We start from the raw sequence: 8,539 nt of genomic DNA, 5'->3' as shown, positions 1-8,539 counted from the left end.
TTTTAAGCTTTTGTAATGGAAGAAAGGAATAGTCTCTGATATCTTACTTACCTTATACATTGAGTACCTATCTGAGGCCTTTTGTAAAGATCCTAGACATGAACTGTTTCGCAGGTAAACATACATAGATAACACCATTTGTTGGGTAGGAGAAACAGAAGGGTTCCTAGTACTAACAGGTGTTCTGGCACAGGTTCATTTTTGATCTGGTAGGGCAGGGAGACAGTTTTGTAGGGGTTAAATAAGCTTACTTTATTCTAGTTTAGTTTTCTCAAAAGAGTTTCCTGAGAATGGGAGTACCAAATTCTACACCAGTCTCTAATCATGAATCTCGCAGGGGCAGACAAAAATAGGAGCACAACTCCTTTAAGATTCCTTAAGCCTTGATTTGGGCCGATTAAGGCAGGTACATGAATCCTCTACACATTACCCAAATCCCCAAAATGGGTTTCCGACTCACTGACCAGTGCCCACTTGATTTTATAGTACAACGGACAGAGAAGGCATATTGCCAAGAAGAGACTTACAGGTTAACTTCAGCAATATTAAAGTGACTTAATACAGCACAAGTGTACATTATGTCATTCCTGTAGAGATATTTTCAGCCATAATTCATGGGAAACATTATCTAGGATCATGGAACTACTATCTAAAAAGAATAACCAAATCCTTCTTACACACACTAAAATTCACCTTATTTACATGAGCCAAACCTAAGTTTTTAAATGATTTTACCCAGAGCTCCTAGATAGGGGCAAGGTGGGAGCTAAGGACCAGAGACAACAAGAAAGAACCTCACTCCAATTTTTAGAGCCCGGTGTCCCTGAAGGACTGAGCCCCATCTGTGTCTGAGTCCAGAGCTATGACCCCTAAGTGGGAGAGGGGTCACAGCTTTTGCCAGCCTTTTTACCAGTCTTTCTGGAACAACTCCTGACTACATTAAATAACATTTTTCTGATAGTTGGAAAAAAATTATTAAAGAGTAATAGCTATGAATAAGTGGATAAATATCTATGCTCAGAGTCAGGAAGACATAGTTTCAGTTCCCTTCCTGACACTTAGTGCCAGTGTAACCCTGGACAAGACATTAACTTTTCAGTGCCTCAGGCAACAAAGACATAAATTTCAAAAAAGGTGCCAGTCTTCATTAGTACATGTCGTTTGCTTACTGAGCGTTCTCTATCCCAGTGAAATCATACATCTTCTCACCCCAGACTATCATTACTCTATCCCCCCCCCAAAAAAAAAAAGAAAAGAAAACTAGTGTTATTAAAGAATTGGAAACAAAACAGATGCCCTTCAGTTGGGGAAAGGCTAAAGAAGTACGATAATTAAGCATAGTGGAATATTACTGTGCCGTAAGTAGCAATGGCTATAGAGAATTCAGAGACAACTTTATGTGAACTGACTCACAGTGAAGGAAACAGAACCAGGAAAACATGTACACAATAAACAAATACAATCTGTAAAGAAAAAGAACATATAAACTGAAACTAATTGCTATGTAATTGTTTTGACCAAACTTGCCACAGGAGAAGAGATTAAGAAAATGTCCCTTCTTCATGCTCTTCTTTGCAGAAGTGGGTGGCTGACTTCTAAGAGTGTGGAACATTACATATACTATCATAATTGGTCAGTATTTTGGTTAACCTTGCTGAATTTCCTCTCTCTGTCTCTCTGTCTCTCTCTGTCTCTCTCTTAAAATCTTTGTTACAAGGGATGACTCACTGGGGAGGGGATGGAGGAGGAATATATTTGGGAAAAAAAGACAATGTAAAAACAAAAAAAAGAAGTCAAAAGAAAAAAAAAGAAACTCATGATCCTATTTTTTTTTAGGTAAACTAGGTGGCACAGTAGATAAAGTACCAGATCTGAAGTCAGGAAGACTCATCTTTCAAGTTCAAATGTGATCTCAGACACTTCCTAGCTGTGTGACCCTGGGCAATGCAATAAACCCTGTTAGTTTCAGTTTCCTCAACTGTAAAATGTGCTGGAGAAAGACAGGCAAACGACTGCATTATCTTTGAATTATTATCTTGGAAGAGTCTGAAACAACTGGACAACAAGAACAATTTTGTTATGTAAATATGCATTATCATGATGTCATCCATTGTAAATCCTACAATCTATGCATGCCTACAATGCTTTGATTATATAACATGATATGTAATGTGGCCTAAATCTGTGTGCCCGCTATAAATCAGAAGGATAGTATCTTAATATCATGTATAATCATTGACAAAAATGGCAGAAATCACCAAAAGCATATCTTAAAAGAATTATTTTTTTACTTTTAGCAATTTGAATTGAAAAGAAGTTAAAAGGCCAACATTAATGTATTTATTCTTTATTCTTTTTGAGGATAGTTATCAGTAGTCTAAAATCTTAGCCAAAGTGTGCGTGTCTGTATAAATATATATATATGTGTGTGTGTGTGTGTGTGTGTGTGTGTGTATGTGTGTCTGTGTGTGTGTATATAAATGTGGAAAGAAAATGTCAATCACTCATGGGCTTGCCTGCTTCTTCTATTTTGTGTTTCATTGTCTTAGTATGAGTTGACTGAATAGCAAAACTGAGAGGGATGTTTCCATCTCAGCCTTATGATCTCTTAGGTTCTTCAGCCGGTGTTGGCTGTGCTACAGTAAATGCTGTCTACAGCTACTGCAATACTTATGAGAATTTGTTACTATTAGAAGGATGCACTTAAGCCCTTTCCTAGCCTGGCTTGCCTTGAAGACATGGACCATTAGATTCAAGGCAAAGGTGAAATGCTGAATCATTAGTTTTGCAAAATGCTTCATGATTTAATGTTTTAAATATCAGCCTTCTGGGACAGTGTGATGGTAACTCTCCATGGGGCTCCAAAATTAGGTTGCAAAGATGAGGAACAAACTAGAAAAGTAGTCCTACTGCCATTTCTAGAGGTGTTCCCTCCAGGCCTGAACTTGTCTATGGTTGGCGGTCCAGAGCTAATACCCCTTGGAGAGGAATAAAGCAAGGGTCACTCAACCTCCAGAGCTCAACAGTGACCTGTATTGCTAGATATATGACATGATCCCTGATTGTTAGAGCTATTGCTGATTTTCATTCTAAGGTATATAACTATTTTTACTTAACCTACTGAGATATTATTTAGCAAATTATGATGAAAGGGTATTAAATGGTATCCCTACCACCTAGCAAAAGTTATTGAGGTTTCTGAAGTACTTAACATGTTTCCATGGGGGAGGGGAACTTATGTGCTAGGGAAATCTCAGATTTTTAAATAAAATTAAATGCAAATGATACTATACAGTATGTATATTTTAGTCACAAATACAAAGATTTTATCATATTAAGTGGAGAAAATTAGATTGCACAGAATAGAAAAGTGGTGCAGAGAGTTCTTTTGCTAAGCAAAACAATGTCAAAACATTTTCAGGACAAGGAAAATATAATGAAGAATCTAAATCAGCAGTAACCTCTTTGTTCTTGCTACAGTTTAGACTATGGAATCATTGTTCCTTTCAAGGATTATTTTAAAATATTTTCCCAAAGTATACATAGGAGGAATTTAAAATGATGTTTCTATTTTTATCCATTTTTACCCATTTTAGCATTTAAAAAAATACTGTTCCTGTATGAGGCTGGCAAATGTAACTTCCATTCATGTAATCCAGTTATAACTTAGCTGTACTATATAGAGGAACTAGTAATTACTTTGCCCAAAGTGAAATAATCTAATGAATTCACACATGAATGGATTGGGGCCTGAATGTTCTGAAGTAAAAAGTACCCATTACATGGCTGTGGCCCTAACTTGCCCCTTTCAAGTAGAATGTTGAGCCAACAACCGTGTGAGTTCATAATTACAGGGTGTCCCTACAGGGCCATATGACAGGCCTGCCTTATTTATCACAGCTCACTTTTGGTATCACAGCATGAAGGCAGGAAGGAACCCTCCGTGCTGTATAAATTTCAAAACAAAACAAAAATACTTGATCTTCCTTTGGTACCATTTTAAGATCAGATGTTCACTTTGTTACTTTGATTTTTTTTTCTGAGGAGAGATCAATGTGAGTTAAATTTGTCTTTTGAGCTACTTTGTTATTCAGTTTTTTGTTTGTTTACCCTATATTCAAGACTAAGTATGTGTAGACGTTCAAAATTACCCAGACTGGTCATACAAAAAAAGAAAAAACAGAAAATAACCTTCAGAGGGCTTTCCCCTCCTACCAAAGTCAAGATTAAGAAAAGGGATAGTTTCAGAACATTAATATGCATTAAGTCAAAAACTACTGGATTCTGTCTCTCTCAACCTATTTTACATTTCTTATATACCACTATGGATCTAGATCATCGTGCTTTTAATTATTATATTTATCTTAACAGCAAAACAAAATTCTACTCTGACTTTCCAAATAAGTTCTCTTTAAGGTTTTTCCTTGAATTAACATAATTGTGACTTTGAGAAGCACTTGGAGTCAATTATTGACGTTGAGCTATCTGGTCTATTCAATTAAGTTATCCAAACCCAACCCTACTAGTCCTATAGTTTTATGTTGTACCTAAAAGGGTTGCAGACATATTCTCTTTCCTAGCTTCATTTCAAACAACACTCAATGACTACAATTTATCATTTCCTTTAACCTAAATCCTACATGTTTGAATTTAAAAGCTTAAAAAAAACACTTGTTTTTAACATGTGAAGCTCCTTTTGTCATTTGAATGAAACTAAAATTCATAGACTTTGAAATAATTGCTAATACTCTACTTTGCCTTTTATTTACTAAGGCTTTATTCATAAATCCCTATTCCTGGAACTTAGTCCTCCTTTTGCCCAGTGTCAGAAGAAAGGAAATAGTTAAAACTGAACACTTGAGGGCTCAGAATGCAACATGAGGTACAAACATTAAAGCATTCCTTATCTCAGATTATATACTTTATCATGGTTATATTAACTATATCTTGTAATATATTCTCTCCCCCAAGGTCCACTTCTTAGAAACCCTGTCTTTCTTTAATTGTGAAAGTGGCACTTCTGCTCGAGTTTCACCTCTTCCAGGTTGCTTCATCTGTGCTCTCCCCTCCTCTCATAGCTGATTGGCTCCCCTCCTTGGAAGGTTACCTTCCATCCACTCTGCAACTATATTGAATGAACTTATTTATATCTATTTTTCCTCTTCCATTAGCATGAAAGCTTCATGAAGACAGGCATTATTTTTGCTTTTTCTTTGTATTCCCACAATATATTAGAATAGTAAGTGTCACATAGTAAGTGATTAAAAAATGCTTGATGATTGATCGAATGATTCTGAAACTCCTGAAAATAAAATGAACACGTGGGTACTGATATTGTTCAATTGTTAGAAATTGTATGGAACTTGATTACTGAAAAAAAGGAAACACATTTGTTAAATTTGGAAACATGCCTTAGATGATTTTAATCGGACATTTTCAAAGTTGCCAGTTTTAATTATAATTCTGTATTCAATAACCTATAGGCTATAATTAATAACTTTATTACATTGGATGCATCACCTATATATTAATTATATTATTCATTTGAATCAGGTTTTATTGTTAGAGAATCACAAATAATAGTTAGACTGATTATGACACCACTGGAAGGCTTATGAAACATAATGTTCTTATTTGAGTAAGCATTGTAGAGATCCCAATGGATGGACAAATAATTTCTTAATAATAAAAGATTTTTTGACAGCACCTTTATAAACCTTTGTGAAAGTCATTCATGAAAAAGCCATTCCATACAATATCAAAATAATGGAATTATAGCTTACAGTTCAAATAGAACATTTAGGCTTTTTATGAGACTTGAAGCAAAAAAAAAATCTGACTAATTGTCATATTAAAACTCCTTGACATTCTTTAAGAAACAACAAAATGCATAGAACTTTCAAAAAGTTATATATAAGAGACATTTCACATTTGTAGATTCTTCATTCACATTCTCATGCTCTCACTCCCTTCCCTCCTTCCTTATTACCTTTATTTTAAGTGTACTGCAGAGTCACTGAAATGAAGAAGTTAGTTTGAATATTGTTTATTAAAAATGCTGATTTAATTGGTTTTACTCCTTCAGAGGTGGCTAGATGTTCAATTAATAGATCCAAGAGGTTTTGTACTCTAAAATATTTGTCTCTCATATTCACAAGATTCAACTGGAGGTTCCAAGAGGTAGTGATGAATCTCATAGGATCATAGATTTTGAAATGAAAGGGAACTTCCAGTTGGAAATCATCTAGGCCAAGCCACTCATTTTATAGATAAAGAGACTGATGTCCACCAAAACGAGTGACTTGAAAAAGAAAATCCCAGGCAAGAGGGATGGTAGTTTCAAAGATAATTAGAAAACAAAATCAGGGACTAAAATGTGATCTAGTAGGCCAGCTTGGCAAGTACAAAACATGTAACCTAGGTGGCCTCTAAGTTCCCTGCCCAATCTAATATTTTGGTGTGCTTTAATTCTCTCAGAAGTCTCATACTAAACATCAAATTAAACTTAACATTCCCAAAACAACACTGTTTACCTGTTCCAAATTGTCTGTCTAACAATTGGGGTCAATCAAGTGTATCTGTGAACAAAAAAACAATGCTTTACATTGCGAATACATTTATGACATTTTAGTTCTCTGTGAATTATGCTTTGAATGGAATAGCATGAATTGGTACTTACACATAGATCAATGAATCCAGTTCTAAAATAAACTTTAGAAATCATCTTATTTATCTCTCTTATTTTATAGATGAAGAAACAGAGAATCAGAACGTAAGTGGTACCTAGAATTCAAATGCATGTCTTTTGCTATTAATCAGTTGATTTCTATTACAGCACAATGTCTTTCATTTATACTGGGATCTGATGGGCAAATGGAATGACTAAAAGCCCAGCTCACGAATTTCACATGGTCCTAATTATTATTGCGCATCACACACAAAAAAAGTATATCTAACAAACTAAAATGTATTCAACATAAAATGAATGACTACTGACATTGTAGTTGTCTATATTACTTATTTGTGAGTAGGGAAATGTGTATAATAGCTGGGTTTTTTTGTTGTTGTTTTGGCTAGGCAATGGGATTAAGTGACTTGTCCAAAGTCACACAGCTAGTAAGTGTTACGTGTCTCAGGCCGGATTTGAACTCAGGTCATCCTGAATCCAGGGCTGGTGCTCTATCTGCTGCACCACCTAGTTTCCCCTATAATAGCTTTTAATGTTTATATATGCAGCAGTCCTTATTAAGTGTCCCTCAGTGGGCTAGCATGTAACTCCAAAAGAATGCAGACTTTAAATACATATGGAATATGTATTTTTTCTTTCATTTTTGTTGCCCTTAACATCAAAAATTCATTTCAAAAACATATTATCATGCACACTTAGATTTTTCCTATTTTCTTAAATCTTTTTAAAAGAATCATATTTTGCCAATCTCTAATAATATGCATTTTGTTTACAATATGTTTTCATTTTTAGTGCATATTTCCTTTTTTCTCAATTAAACAAGAGATAATGGATCTTTTAAAGATTTATTGCTAAAAATATTTAGAAAATAAAAAAAAACAAAGGAAATAATTTCCTGCAAAAGGAAAATCACATCAAGTATTCCCAGTTGACAATTTTTTTAAAAAGCAATTCCCCTGTTGATGTTTCTCCAAACCAACCATGACTGCTTCATGGAAGTTTACATTGTAATGGACCTTGTGCCCAGAAGCAGCTATTTCATTCCAATTGTCCAAACATAATGAAAAGAGGACCTTGCACTCAAGTTTTTATCCTAAGTAGGAGAGTTTATTTAAGGCCCACATAAAATGATAAATATCAAAAAAATAATATTGTATGGAAACAGCAGTGCCCTAGATAACTCTAGTGAGCTCTTCTCTAACACCTACTATAGAGGGATTTACAGTGAAGGTGAAGGGCACCTGGATTTAAATAATAAATTCCATGATTACCTATGAGACAAAAATCTAATACTTTCCCATCAAAGTTTATCGACTGTTTTGTAACGATGGAACTATACAAATACCGATCTGTCTAGATATCTTACATAAATTTGGAATACAAGTTTTTAAAGTGAGAATACCTGTAAAAATCAAACAGTAAGTGAAGTCTTTAACAGTATAAAATATAAACAAAATGATTTCTGAAGTCACTGATGAAAAGCATTGCATGGCCTAGTAGAAGCTGCTGTGAGGAACATCTGTCTCAGAATAGTTTGGACAAAAATACTGGCAATGATGATAAGTCAATCACCAAGACACAATCTGTCTTTCTTCTCTCTCTTTTTTTTTCTATCTGGAATTAGGAAAGTGTTACTACTCACAATACCATGATTTGTGGTTAGTACAATTAATGTCCCTCAAATAATTAAAAAAAAAACTTTCTCTGGCATTACAAAGAACTTGGCCCTTTGCTCTTAAACCAGTTCTTGTTAAAAGGAAAAGTGTGCAAAAGCTGAGCCATTGTAACAATTAATAATCTATACTCATCTAGTGAGAGTTGCCCTTTAACGATAGCTGTGCAATCCAGTCC

Source organism: Phascolarctos cinereus, unplaced genomic scaffold (genome assembly GCF_003287225.1).
Source record: "Phascolarctos cinereus isolate Bilbo 61053 unplaced genomic scaffold, phaCin_HiC Scaffold_4;HRSCAF=312, whole genome shotgun sequence".
Classification (NCBI taxonomy): Eukaryota; Metazoa; Chordata; class Mammalia; order Diprotodontia; family Phascolarctidae; genus Phascolarctos; species Phascolarctos cinereus.
This window is presented reverse-complemented; position numbering follows the sequence as displayed.